The sequence below is a fragment of the Terrapene carolina genome, unplaced genomic scaffold, assembly GCF_002925995.2.
Source record: "Terrapene carolina triunguis isolate 2854851 unplaced genomic scaffold, T_m_triunguis-2.0 Scaffold93, whole genome shotgun sequence".
Taxonomy (NCBI): Eukaryota; Metazoa; Chordata; order Testudines; family Emydidae; genus Terrapene; species Terrapene triunguis.
Window position 1 is genome coordinate 27,330,433 of NW_020664444.1, and position 15,842 is coordinate 27,346,274.

Genomic DNA, 15,842 nt, shown 5'->3' on the forward strand with positions numbered 1-15,842 from the left:
GAGAGGGGCTGCAGGCAGATGCAGAGATGGAGTGACTGTGTGCAAGTCGTGTATAGGGGGTGTTGGCCTTGAGCTAATCCCCAGAGCAACCAAAAGGAGGCACCAGTCCAGCAGTGAGTAATGAGCCCCGTGACAGACCCTGCACTCTCGCAGAGTCCCAGCATCAGGCTCCAGCCTGAGTTCAAATGTCTACACAGCAGTTTTTCAGCCCAGGAGCCTGAAATCTGCGAGACAGAGTGAGCTGACCTGGGCCAGCCATGGGATTTTTATCCCCAAGTAGACATGCTGTGTGTGTCTAGATTAAGATAGTCTTTAATTATATGATCCCATACTATTTTTTCCATACGACAGACAGTCTTCATGGAAAAGCTAGTTCTTTGGTATTTCTTTTTATCTTCATCATTCAGTATGTGGCCCAAGTGATTATTTACCACTCTTCATCCACACCCTGCTTTTAAGGAATAAGTTCATGGAGGTTAGAAAAAAAAGTCTCATACGGGCAGGTTATTGCATAATTGTCCACTAGGGTAGGTTCTTACAAGTAAGGCACCTTTCTCCTCTCTTTCCCATTATCAATATTGCCATTTGAATATAGCATTTTCTAACACCTTAATCACTTAGAACCAAACCCTGGCCACATTTAAATCAAAGATAAAACTCCCACTGATTTCAATGAGCCTGTTAAATATCACTTTCTAATAACACTAGGGATCTGCTGATGTAGGTAGAGTAAGGTTTATTCAGCTCTCTTGCTTATGTCCAAAGTCAACTTACGACCTGTTATTCTTCCCAATAATTTTTTTTTAAATAGCCTTTGTCTGCAATAATACAGCATGTTTTAAAATATAAATTAAAACAGAGAGCCTTGCGCCCAGATTTGCAAGGGTGTTTAGGCATTGCTCTATTCACCAATGCAAGATCTAAAGATCAGATTTTGAAAGTTATTTAGGCACCTAAAGAAGTCAAAGATAGGCATCTAATGAGGTTTTCAAAAGTAGCTAGGCCCCCACTGGGAGTTAAGCACTTAAAATCTGGCCTTTAGTGTCTTTTTGTTGACAGTTCTTAATATGGACTGATTTAGTTAATGGATATATGGCTTCGTATGTGATGAATTAATAATCCCAGCTATCTCTTGAACAATTTCTGTTTAATAATTATTTCAAAGAAAAAAATAAAAAAAAGGAAAGAAAAAATCTTGTGGCTCTGCTAACCACGTTAGAAGCCAGAGTGCAAAAAAGAAAAGGAAACCTGAATATTTTGTATTTTGATGATTAGTGTGCGCATGCGCAAGCGCACACACACACGCACACACAGGCCCTGTTCTGGCGTGAGCCTAAGTTTAAGCATGAGTTTCCCAATTAAACTTAATTGAGTTTAGTAGGGATTATTTACATACTTACAGTTAGAAATGAGACTGAGGTATTGCTGGATTGTGGCCATGGTACCTGAATGGGTCCGGCTGCAGGATAAAGTCATATATTCTCCTGACCAACACAGGGATTTTATAAGCCATGTTGGCCGTTTTAGTTTTGGTATTACTATTGCAATTAATACAGGACTTTGAAATGTAATTCAGACTGAAAGCAGTTTTATTTAGTTTCATTGTAAGCTAACAAAAAAAATTTAATTTTAAAAAACCTTTAAAAAAAACCCACCAGAATTAAATTAAAAATAATTTTCAATGGTGCACAAGTATCATCTCCAAAAACCTGATTCCAAACCATTATTTTGGATACAAATGTAAATAAGCACAGTAGCTTCAGCAAACTGCCTAGCAGACATTAGAGAGATGAGCTGGGTCAGGTAATACCTTTTACTGGATTAACTTCTGTTGGTGAAAGAGACAAGTTTTTGAGCTACACAAAAGCTTTTCTGTCCCAAAGTTGAGTTCTGTATAGTTTGAAAACTTGTCTCTCACCAACAGGAGTTGGTTCAATAAAAGATATTACCTCACCCACCTTATCTCTCTAATATTCCGGGACCAACATGGTTACAACACTACAAAAAAACCAGAGTCTACTTTACAAAACCTCCACCAAATTTACCACATTTCAATGCAATTATCTCAGGACATTCTGCTCAAGGGTAACTCGAGATTAGAAGGTCAGTGAGTGTTGCATGTCAGGAATTAAGGGCAATACTAAGGCTATAAGGGCCAACTGGCATAGCATCTCTATGTTTCTTGCCTCTCTCTAGCCAGAGTAATCCCTCAGTAACAAACCCTGATTTACTCTCAAAAAGCAACAATGGCAAAAGATTGTGTTTTTTTCTCAGCCTTCATGACACTTAACCTATGCTGGATCATTTCGGAGAGTCAGCAGCGCAAAGAACCACAAAAACAAAGAATCCCTACACAGTTCACTCATGATGTAGGTGAGAAAGGTTCAGGTTTAAGTGGAGCCAGTGGGGCAGATCTACTTGTAATCCCATCTGTTCGGAAATAAAACCAGACATGCAGCCCTCTAGACATTAAGAAGATAAATGAGCAAACTCTGCTGGTGTGATTTTTCACCATACCACACTTGGTTGGGTCCCCTTCAGTCTTAATGAATATGAATAATACTTGGTATAAAATGAACACATGCCAATCTCTCTGTCCATATGAGAATGCTATTCAGAGACTGTCAATCCTTTAGATTGCAGGTTGCAATCTGATGATGAATTTTTTTAAAGGATGTATAATTAAAATGAAATTCACTGTGGCTGGTAACCTCCATGAACATCTACTACTATGTTATTGTTCATAGAGAAGATCACACACAGCACTCTCATTGTGAATGACCTACTATTTCCTAAGTGAATTGTTTGTATACTGTGTTGTAATGGAGAGTACACGGTAATTAACACATTACCTAAGCAATTAAATCTCTTAGTTTTGGCATCGCATGCAGATAAAAATCTGTGATCTAATAAATATAAGGGAGAGAACCTTTTAAAAATGGGGATACTGATCATTTCTAGTAAGCATCTTCCCTCAAAGGATGTTTGAATTATCGCTAACGTAGATTTACTGGCACCCACACAAGTGTCTTCATTTTCATATCTAAAAATAGCTATATCTCAACTTCTGTATAGCAGTTGCACTTAAAAAGCTTTTATTGGTCTGTTTAATATTGCCAGTTCTACTGGTATTAGCCATTTTAAGTACACAGAATAACTCTCAAATCAGTAAAGTAATCTTTCAAAATGGAAGAAACTTTTTAAAATGTGACCCCCCACATGTTGACCAAGTATACTGGCGCTCTTGTGAATTCAAGGTTTATCCACAATAACATTACCTATTGATTGCAAAGTACAAAGAGTCAGGATTATGACTTGAATAGAGTTTTGATTAAAACTAGTCTGCAGTTATTCCTATAGAATCCAACATGATTTTGTAATATCAGTAATTGAATCATTCTAATTTTTCCCCTCTGCTGAAATTGGCCTGAAAAACTAGAAATACTGAATCCTGTAATGGGTTGGGCTGGCTTCACTTTTATACTGTGTGTGAACTCAAATCATTCAACATCCATCTCTCTTTTTTATTTAATTAATTTTAGCTTTCCAATACTTTTGTTGCCTGTGATTGAACATAGATGACCTGATTTGAGATGACCACATTGTACAGCACTGCTTTCTTGTTTGTACTGGCAAGAGCAGCATTCATTTTTTGGCACTGTGCTGAAATTATGGAACATCATGTCTGATGCTATTTACTTTCTAAGATTAAAATGACTATCAAAATATCATTGGGCACAGGGAACAGAGAGATTGGCTTCCTGCCTCAGCTACACTTTGTTATATTTGTTTACCACTGTGATCATTTGTGTACTTCAATTAATGTTTATGTTAAGATGATTTTATAGCATTTATGAATAACTATTTGTTTCAACAATGTTTGCCGTTAGCAAAATAAACCACAACACTAAACTGAAGGGCAACTTCGCTCACTGCTTTTGCTGAGGCGACAGGCACTCAAACTTACTGATCCAATGCTGCTTTTAAATACAGGGTTTCTACACACTGTCAAAACATCATGAAGGACTCCAAATACATAAGAATCAATTTAAAGAGTGAATCTCTTGTTATAGGGAAGTGAAGAGAAACTCTTGAATTGTTTCAGTGTAACTGAAAAGTCTTTTACTCTACTATACTGCTTGGTGAGTTCCACTGTGCTTATCTCCTACAAATGCGGCTATTATTACAGGTAGCAGCATAGTGTGGTAGATAGGGCATAGTAATGGGAGTCAGGGGACCTGGGTCCTTTTTTCACCTCTGCCAGAGATGTGTTTTTGTGACCTTTGGAAAGTCATTTTACCACTCTGTGCCTTAGTTTCCTCATCTGTAAAATAGTGATAATGATACATCTGCAGTTCTTTTTACAGATTGAAAGTGTAAAGAGCTGCATTCAAGGGAATTATTTCTTCCGCCACTTCCTCTCTAGAGCTACTGTTTTAGGACTTACACACTCTTCATGAAGTCAAAAACTCACAAAGCACAATTACTATAGCAAACTGTTATGTAAATGAGGAGCTCAAATGGTAAAGGTGCTTGACAAAGGTAACATACACACTGCTGCTTTGAGAAATATGTGAGTTTAAAACAAAATGAATCATGGGACTATGCACAAGAAATTGCACCCATCTTATTTCTAACTCTCATGTTCTTAAAAATGCATCTGTAAAATTACTGCTCAAACCCATTTCATGTGGCATTTAATACATAGCACAGAGGAAGATTTTATTTGGAAGGAAGTATATTCAGAATATTGTTTTAAAATGTACAACTGTGTAATAAACACTGCCACTAATTTCCAATTGTATTAACTTAGCCTCAAATACTGTACTTAATTTTTTTACCTCATGTACACGTTCTTTTTTGTTTCCAAAACAAGATAGGACTGAGAAAAAAAATTCAAACACACACAGTTTCTTAAAACTAAACATTCTTTACAACATCAAAATCCAAACCTTAGTTTTTACGTGTTGATAGTCTATATTCACTTATTTTGAGAAGGCAGAGTAGTAGTTTTTAAAAACTTGCTTTAAAACTTGTGAAATCAACTGTCTAGTATTTAAACTGGAACAGTTACACTTCAAATGAAATAAACTATCTGAAAATAATTTTAAATAGTTCAGTATTCGCTAAGTGTGCAGCTAATCAGATAGAGAACATTGCAATTGCTTTAGTATTCAGGCAGCTTCTAGTTGCTAAAGAAATTCAGATTAGATACGGCTATATAAAATTGATTGCTGGTAGGTATTCAATCAGAAAAAGTGGTTCTTTAAAATATTACAATCACATGTTACGGTACATCACTCGTGTCAAGTTAAATTTAATCATATCAGCATACTTAAAGAAAAGTCCTGAATACCTGCTCATATCCCCATGCCAGGAGGAACTACACGAGACTTTATGAAGTCTTTCCCTTTTAGTTAATATTTTGATGTCTGTATAGAACAATTCTGATATGCAATATATCCCACAACTAATCTATTGCATTGTCTTTTTTAATGTATGCTTGGCATAACTGACCTCATAGAGCAGAATGTGCACTGTTAATTACTTCTGTTCTTCTAAAGACTGCTCCAGTAAGGGATGAAATGGAACAATTCCCTTGAAGTAGAAAATAGGCATAATCTAGGTGCTGCTAATTTGCTTGGAGGAAAAGCAAAGTCATCCCCTTGCCCCTTGTTAAACCACCTACAAAAAGAACAGTAATTTATGCTTGCTAATGCCCAGAGTCTCGATTTGCCTTGAAAGACATAGGCCTGGTCTACACTACACGGTTAGAGTGAAGTAAGTTGCCTTGCGTTGACCTAGTTGTGGCAGTGTCTTCACTTAAATTTGGGTCTCGCTGACATAAGTGCCTTTCTACACCAATTTAGTAACACTACCTCCGTGAGCAGCATAGAGTCATGGTGGATGTAATTAGGTAGACACTGCATTGCTTACATTGACTGATACTGGCTTTCAGGAGCCATCCCACAATGCCCCACACTGACAACACAATCAATAGAAGCTCTCCTCGTGAGGGTGTGCACCACTGACACAAGGAGCCAAGTATGCTTACACAAGCAATTTAATAACTGCGGTGGCTGTATACCGACATAAGTTAGGTCGACATAATTTTTAGTGTAGACATAGCCGTAGGTGTGTGAAGAGGATGTGCTGTATGTTATTTGCTGGAACAGACAAGAGATTTGTGAAGTGTGATACAGAATCGTTGTGTTCTACTGTAATAAACTCACTTATTTCTGTACAGGGGAAGAGGGCTTGGGCAGAACAATAAAAATTCACACTAATTCCTTTGCTACAATTTACAGCAAATGAGTTAAAGGTACATACTGTGGAGATGGCTAAAAAATGCTCACAATTCCTGCAATTGCAATGGAGATTTCTGTAGAATTCTATAGACTCCTCACACCCTCCTTGTAGGATTATGAAGGAAAAGATGGACTGTCATGCTCATTATACAAAGAGACCAACTTCAGGCAGGGAATAACTTGACTTCAATCCCCAAAACTCATGTTTTCACAGTCTCTACAGCAGAGGTTTCTCAAACCGGAGGTCACAAGGTTATTACATGGGGGGTCGTGAGCTTTGCCTCCAGCATTTATAATAGTATTAAATACAAAAAAGTGTTTTAATTTATAAGGGGGGAGGTTTGCTGTGTGAAAGGGGTCACCAATACAAAAGTTTGAGAAACACTGCTCTACAGGCATCACCCCTCAACACCCCTTGTAGCCGCTATAACTGAAGTCAAGATGGGGTAGAGACATGGATGTGTGTTAGATATCCACTTTAAAGGAGTCTTAACCTACTTAAGAATCATTTTGTCTTAAATAGATGTAAACTCTGTATGGACTGAAAAGCCACAGCCCCCAAACCTGAAGCAAATACTCACCAGCAACCACACAACAAAAACACTAACCCAGGAACCTATCCTTGCAACAAAGCCCGTTGCCAACTCTGTCCACATATCTATTCAGGGGATACCATCATAGGACCTAATCACATTAGCCACACTATCAGAGGCTCGTTCACCTGCACATCTACCAATGTGATATATGCCATCATGTGCCAGCAATGCCCCTCTGCCATGTACATTGGCCAAACCGGACAGTCTCTACGTAAAAGAATAAATGGACACAAATCAGACGTCAAGAATTATAACATTCAAAAACCAGTTGGAGAATAGTTCAATCTCCCTGGCCGCTCGATTACAGACCTAAAAGTTGCAATATTACAACAAAAAAACTTCAAAAACAGACTCCAACGAGAGACTGCTGAATTGGAATTAATTTGCAAAATGGACACCATTAAATTAGGCTTGAACAAAGACTGGGAGTGGATGGGCCATTACAAAAAGTAAAACTATTTCCCCATGCTTATTTCCCTCTCTCCCCCTACAGTTCCTCATATCTCCTTGTCAATTGCTGGAAATGGGCCATTTTCATTACCACTACAGTTTTTTTTCTCTCCTGCTGATAAAAGCTCACCTTAACTGATCACTCTCCTTATAGTGTGTATAGTAACACCCATTGTTTCATGTTCTCTGATATATATATATCTTCCTACTGTATTTTCCATTACATGCGTCCAATGAAGTAGGCTGTAGCCCATGAAAGCTTATGCTCAAATAAATTTGTTAGTCTCTAAGGCTAGGTCTACACTATGGGGTGGGGAAGGGGGATCAACCTAAGATACGCAACTTCAGCTACGCGAATAGCGTAGCTGAAGTTGCATATTTTAGGCCGACTTACCTGGCTGTGAGGACGGCGCCGAGTCGACCGCTGCCACTCCCCCGTCGACTCCGCTTCCGCCTCTCGCTGCGGTGGAGTTCCGGAGTCTATGGCAGAGCGATCGGGGATCGATTTATCGCGTCTACACTAGACGCGATAAATCGATCCCCAATAGATGGATCGCTACCCGCTGATCCGGCGGGTAGTGAAGACGTGCCCTAAGGTGCCACAAGTAATCCTGTTCTTTTTGCGGATACAGACTAACATGGCTGCTACTCTGAGAAGTATCCAGGATATGGCCTAAGTCTAAAAGGGTGAAGTTTGACTAATGTTGTGCTCATCTGTAGTTATCGCTTGAAATCAATCTTATTATTCTGCAGACCCCTTCACTGGCTCCCTAATCCTCACACTCATCACCTGCCTTCATCTTGACTCTCATTTTATCCTATCCCCATCTCTAGCTCTCCGGGCACTCTTCCATATCCTCCCTCCTAATTGCTCCCTTTGTCTCCTTCTCCTCCACTCAACTTCATAGGCCTAATTCTCCACTGCTTAACACACTGTATAGTCATTTATACCTGTGTCAAGTGAGTGTGAAGTGGATGTAGAATGCAAACAAATTGGAGTGGTAGCATTTTACACCCATTATGAACAGGCATAAATGACTGCAAAAGATACAAGGCCATAGAGAACCAGGACCTATGTCTTCTTTGGTCACAAATAACCTAGAAACTTTGATTCAAAAGTGTCAGTCTATTTTTGCCTCTCCTTTTTCATGTTCCAAAGGTCCTCTTTTAAATTCCACTTTAACTCTTAAAGGTCAGCTACTTAGCTGGTATAACTACTGTTATTGCTGCATTGAAGACAATCTGGCCCTGTTGCTCTTGTAAAGCTTTCCTATGTCCATTAATGAATGGTGTTTCTTTATCTTTTGCACTGTTCTCATGCATCAGATCTGTCTGAGTTACTATTATTATAATTTATTTGTATTACCACAGCACCTAAGAGCCCTACTCATGAACCAGGACTCCACTTTACTAGGCACTGTACAAACACAGAAGAAGACAGTCCCTGTGTCAAAAAGTTTAGGTTGCAAATTATTCTGGGCAGGAACTTCGGGTTGCTACAACCAGTTTAATTGAGAGTGAGCAGCCTTTATGTTGTGAGCCATTTTAGTCCCTGGAGGGCCCAGGGTCAGAGGACTGGACATATAGCTTAGAGCTTGGCACAGTTGAGGAAACAACTTCTTCAGAACAAACATAACAGTTTGCTTTTGTTTTAGTTGGTTTGGTTTAATTTCCTGTGGATGATTTAAGATTTTGGCAATAAGGATTACTGTCATTTTTCAATGCTACTATTAGTATTTGTCCACTGCCTGCAATTTTGGAAAGCAATAAATATAAATAAAACAAAGGAGAAGAAAGTTTTGCATGAAGGAAATCTGAGAAGGTTAACTGGGGTCCTCAAATAAAAGTCAACAATTATTAGTGTCTCCAATTAACAATGAAAATAGATATCCGAAACCAGTTTTTTGGTGTAATGTGCCGCGCCCAGCACATCCCTCGCCCGCGCCACTTCTCGCCGCCCCCATTGGCCTGGGACGGCGAACTGCGGCCAGTGGGGGCCACGATCGGCCGAACCTGCCGCGTCAGCAGGTAAATAAACTGGCCCGGCCCGCCAGGGTGCTTACCCTGGCGAGCCGCGTGCCAAACGTTGCCGACCCCTGGTGTAATATATACAAATGTTTTGTGTCTTATTAAGAAGAAAATTCAAGTGCATCTTCTGAAACTAGCCATGGCAAATTGGTTTAAATTTGTTATTTTCTAATTTAAAAATTACCACCTGAAATATTCAAGGTACTATCTTAACTTCATTTTGGTTACACAGATTGAAAACTCAGCTGAATGACCAGATTTAGGGTCTACCTCACACTTTGGAAGCAAATACATTTAAAACATTGACACATCACTGATACAACAAAGAATACTGCATCAATATAGTGTAACCAACAGAGTAGATACAATATTATTAATACATGCTGAAAAAGAGGCTTAGCCTTGACTGCTCTATGCTCAGGACTGAGAGTGAGGATTTTAATCCTGGTTCTGAAACTATCTCTGTGTTTTGGGGCAATTAAATAAATCTCTCTGCCTCAAGTTCCCAGGTCTGTAAATGGCATGATAATGCACACCTAACTACCAGAGATGATTAGGATATTCCTGGTTTAAATGAAATGAGTGTCCACAGAACCTCTTCAATCAGTTTAAGTTAAACCAGTGCACTCTCTCATTTTATAACATTTTTATTTCTCTAATCTGGATCAAAGATTTGTAAATATTCTGTATTATCCTTCCATATAAGAATGTATTTGTTTTCTGTCTGAATTAGCTGTGGCTCATCTATCCTGGACTTCACATGCCATAATTTTGATATAAATATATAGGTATACAGTATGGCAGACCAATTAGCAATGTATTGTCCATAAACAATTAGCTGGTAATTGGGGCGTAATGGTCAGTATTACAGTCCACTACAGATAACCATATTTATAGTACAAGGTGTTTCAAATAATTTTTGAAATGTAATAACAGAAAAAAGCATGATTAATACACTCTTAACCAACTCATTTGCAGCTATATTAGCTAAAAATGCATCACTAACTATTCAGTTACATACTAATTCCTATCTGGAAATAAGAATTCACGTAGAAAGTAGATTTTACATAGGCTGGCAGCAATATAAAGATTTGCTTCCATAAATATGCAAATATTTGGAACAGAGGGAGAATATTTATGGCTGTGTAAACATGCCTAGCATAAGTTTTTGGCACGGTGCATTTGCATTATATCATATCCATTCAGGGGTCTATTCTCCAATTGATGTGCAGGTGGTTTACGTGGTTAACTCTCATTAAAATTAATTCCTGCACATCAGTAGCACAAGATATATCAAAGTCCATAAATAATTATCTTGGACTAATATCTTTTTCCACTGCATAAGACAAAAGACCTCATTATTTCTCAGTGAATTAAATTCTGAGAGCTCTTCTCTGACATGGAGGACTGCCATGCTATGTAACTTGAAACAGTCCCCAGTAATCATGGAAGCACAGAAGTAATGGCAGATTTTTCAAGGCAGGTCTGAAGTACATATATGGAAGCCTAACAGCAGAAGAGAACACCAAGTATAGAGTTCTAAGATTTTACCCACAGAACAGCTTCACTATATTCAGAGGTTCACTATATTCAACTGTGTACATCTCACTTCCAAATGTCAAAAGCACTGAAAGAATTTGGGACATAAGTGGTGGCTTGGGTGGACTCAGACAGGGCTGAATTTAATTCTTTAAGAGGTAATTACTATACCGTGAAGATACCTATCTCAATGGATTGCCTCTTTTTGTTTCATGTATCTATTCGTGTGTCTTACAGAAACGTTTACATCTCAAACTCTAATTAGGGTTGCCAACTTTCTACTCCCACAAAACCAAACACCCTTGCCCCGCCCCCTGCCTCACCTCTCCTCTGAGGTCCCACCCATGCCCCGCCCGCTGCTCACTCCATCCCCCCTCCCTCTGTTGCTCACTCTCCCCACTCTCGCTTGCTCATTTTCACCAGGCTGGCTCAGGGGGCTGGTGTGCGGGAGGGGGTGAGGGCTCCACCTGGGGGTGGGGCCAGAAATGAGGAGTTCAGAGTGCAGGAGGGTGCTCCAGGCTGGGACTGAGGAGTTCAAACGGCAGGAGGGGGATCAGGGCTGGGGCAGGGGCTTGGGGCGCAGGGGGAGTGAGGGCTCCAGCTGGGGGTGTGGGCTCTGGGGTGGGGCTGGGGATGAGGGGTTGTGAGCACAGGAGAAAGCAGGGGGAGAGACAGTTAAGAGAAATAGGCTGTCCCAGTTAACAGAGGTTTGGGGTGAATGGAAAAGGGAGGTCTGCTTAGGGTCTCTTCCAAGGGTTAGGACTCCGTTTGGTAATATAGACATGCATATATAGACTATAGACTATTTGTTGTTTTAAAATCCTTTTTCTCTAATGTTTTCCTTTGTTCTTACTATTAAGATTAAATTGTACCTTGGTTTAAGAAGGCTGCCTAGTCATCGGTTCTCCCAAAGGCATGAACCACGAAATCTGAATGCAGGGCTGTGTAAACACAGTCAACACAGGGTGCTGTAGCTCAGGGTCTGGTCTAAGAGGGGGAAAACCATGTGATTCCACACTAGGAGAGGTAAAGGTACAAAGCCAGACACCTGAGAGGCATGAGAGACCACAAAAGGGACCTTCCTATGTTTCTAGGGAGAAAAGAAATATTGATTTCAAAACAGAAGTCAAACTCTGGATGGCAGTGGGGAAAAAAAGTTAATGGTGAAAGGATTTCTTACCAGCTTCATTTTGCTCAACATTATGAACAGCCAGTGAAAATGTACAGCTTTCTAAAGGAAGGGTGGGCAAAGCAAGAAGATGGTGACATTGCTATTTTGGATTGAGATGATTTGGGGCATGCTGTTAACATATAGTAATCTAGATTCACTTCTGGTACTGGATCTGTCCTGAAAATTGAAGTGGAAAACCTAGACTAGCATAACGGTTTTGGACCACTTACAGTAGAGATATCTAAGTTTTGAAGGGCAGCTTCAATAATGGTTCAATATGTCATTGTGCTACTTCATGACAGCTTCAGAAGGTTGCACAATCCCCCTACAAACCACTTGGTCCAAAACCAGAAACTGCTGCATGATTACAGAAGTTTCAAGTCACAGCTAGACAGTGTGTCATTCTTTTAGGTAATGAGGAAAGCATCTGTCTTTAAGGAGGAGGAGAAGCCAATCTGAAAGTCCCTGCCAATTTATTTTGGCTCCAGGAATCAGAGAAAGCTCTGCAGCCTTCCATTATAGGAAGCCTGCAGCCTTACCACATGGCATGAATATTCTAAAACAATAATTGGGATATGAATAAAAAAAGGAGGTGGAATAAAGAGAGAGGGTGGTAAAAAAAGCTTATCTTCAACATAAAAGTAGGCAAAGGTGTTAAGATCACTAACTTTCAAGTGAGGAGACATACCACCCACTACAAACTAGTTACTTAATAGGCTGTTTCTGCTCAACAGCTAAGAGAGCTCTTCACCCTGCTTCCATCCCATTACCACATTAGCCTGTATTAACAGTGAGCTCTCATCTGGTAATACATAGCACCTCTGCCTGTGGGTATTAACACATGATGCAAATGAAGATGTAAAGAGGAATCAGCTCATCAATCACAATCACAGAGGGACACTGAGCAAGGCAAAAGGATTAGCACTTCAGGCCCACTCAGGTCTCTTTCCTATCAGCACTCTACTTTAATTAAACACCACCTCAAGTGCTTTGTTACCACTGAAAAGCTCAGTGTTGAAGGCTAGCTTTCTGTAATCTAAGTGCTGAAGTTAATTAGAAAAGAGTAAGAGAAAAATGTACATTAAAATTGGTGGGATTCCCCTAACAGAAGTGATCTATACCCCTGTAATAAAGATTTGCCTTTCTGTGGATTTAGAACAACATGTTAAATAGCCTTTATTAAGCTCCAACCTTTTACTTTGAACCATGGGCATATCATTGTTTTTTTCTTAAGCAAGCCTACATTTAAATAAGTAGGCTTCCAAGCCATTGTTCGAATTTCACACGTTCTAAACCAAAGGGTGTTTGACAACCCCTTTTTCCCCCTTCTCAAACACTACATCCTTTTTTTTTTTTTTTATTTTTTTAATTTAACATATTGGATGCTTGTCTTCCTATTTCCACAGACGAACACAAAAGCAGGTTGTTAGACTATGCTATGCAATGCTCATTACAAGGCTATTAAAAAGAAAATGTTTTTAAAACAAACAAACAAAAATCTTAACTCAATACTACAAAACACCTCTAAGATCCTAACTCAAACAAAAATGCACTGGTAGCCTTAGAAACCAACAAACAAAACTGCAGACACATTTACAGCAATTTAAACCAAAATAATGTGTTTAAAAATAAGTTTTCTCCTTCACTTGCCTGCCACGTGACCTGACTTCAGGCTTTTGTGGTTCCTCCGCAGAAGCCGACGATATCACTAACACCTGAAACAGAGCAGCACAGCTAGCTGCACTGCCATCAAGAGAAGCCAGGGACACACTGAACCTTGGATTTAACTGATAAAGTAACTGCTTTTCTAATTTCTAGTCTTGAAATGGAAATATATATGTCATACTCTAGTCAACATACATATTCTGTTGGGCTGAAATTCACCTCTATGCAGATGGCCTGCTCAAGGCCTATGCACCACTGATATCTCACTTAGCTAACTGGGGTCAGGTCTAGTGGTGCACACTTCTGCATAGGGATGAATTTCTACCACTATGATTTGGGATCTTCCCCATCTCAACAATACCTTCACCTTTAATGATAAAAACTAGTAGTAGGTTTTAAAATCAAATCTATTATGTTATCCACTGATTGGCATTACAATTTATCCAGCTAACACTATAGGCGGTGTATATATCAGCAAAAGGCCCAAAATATTTTTTTTTGTAAAAACAGCCATTTGTACAACTGTTACCATATCTTTTTAATTTCAGTGGGAACAACTGTTTTGGAACAAATGGTTATTTTCTTGCAGTATATGAAACCCAAGCATTGCAGCATTAAGAATCCACGAAACTGCACTTCAGTGATTTTCATTGATTTATGTTATTAGCGACTACATGGAGTAAAGTAAAAGAACACAGTATAAGTAAGTAAGTAAAATAATACTGCTTTAAAAACATATTATTTGGGTTTAAATTGTAAATGTCTCTGAAGAGGAATTTTTAAAGGCTCTCAGTATATTTTTGTTTATGAGTTAGGATAGTAGACTTATTTTGTAGTATTGATTTAGGTGTTTGGTTTTTTTTTAAACACATGATTTTTGATAGTGACTTTTTACATATGAAAGCACTATCATGATGCAAGTAGATATTTCATTTTACATTCATATAGCATCTTGTATCTCAAAAGATTCCCAACCTCTATATAAACATTCCTCTCATCGTGTAGATGCATATATGAGCTGCCTCAGGTCCTAATTAAATAGTCATTCCTGGAGTGGAACACAGCAAACATTTAAAAGTGCACAGTAACACTAAACAAGAATTTATTCAAGATGGGGTGGGGGAACTACCACGAAATCCACCTGACATTGCATTAAGAATTTAGGCAGTAAAGAATGTAATGTGGTTAGCATATTAGCCTCTCAACTCTTGCCAAAAAAACAGTGCCATCAGATTGTAAAATATGAGCACAAACAGTCAAAACCTCAGTTTTACATCTGCTGCAAGACAACACCTCTAGCAATAGAGTCTCATTCCCCTGCCCCAACAGTATGCAAGGACATTGTTTTAGCAGAGATTCAGGGAGGAGACTTCTAATTACTAAGGGCCTGATCCTGCAAATACTTACACATGTGAGTGACAAATATGAATAAAATTACGTGTATATGCGTTTCCAGAACTAGGCCTTAAATCACCAGCATCATAACCTACTGCACACTGGGTTTTCTTTTGGGTGGCAAGCAGGGGCAGTGACCCACTCCAATACAACTACACCTGACGTTGCTTAGCTTGTGAAATCTGCTGAGATCACAGCCTCTGGTGATACAGCTGCAGCATACATCATGCTGTGTGTTTGAGAAGGGTGCCAAGTATAAGTTAATTTCATTATGTGTGTTAAGGCTTCTCCTAGCCCCTTTTGTTACATTTTTGTAACAAACTCAACAACACACTATTATACAGAATACATGTTAAGTGAGAGGCTTTATTGATCAGATTTCCCTTTTGGAATTCCAGTTTGTAAATTATATGTTTTATTTTAACAAATCATCTCTACAAAAACCTTGGCAATACATTTAAAAATATAATCCATACAAAAATATAAACGATCATCCAAAATTAAAATAATCGGTCTAGTCAAATGGACGTTCGTCAATATAATGAACCAATCAAGCAAAAAGACAAAAACCACAATTACAAATGTAATTGCAAATGTAAACACCTCTCCCAATGTAGAACAGACCCTTGTACATACATGAAATTGAGTCCTACTGAAGTCAATAGGACTACTCGTGCTTGAAGTTATGTA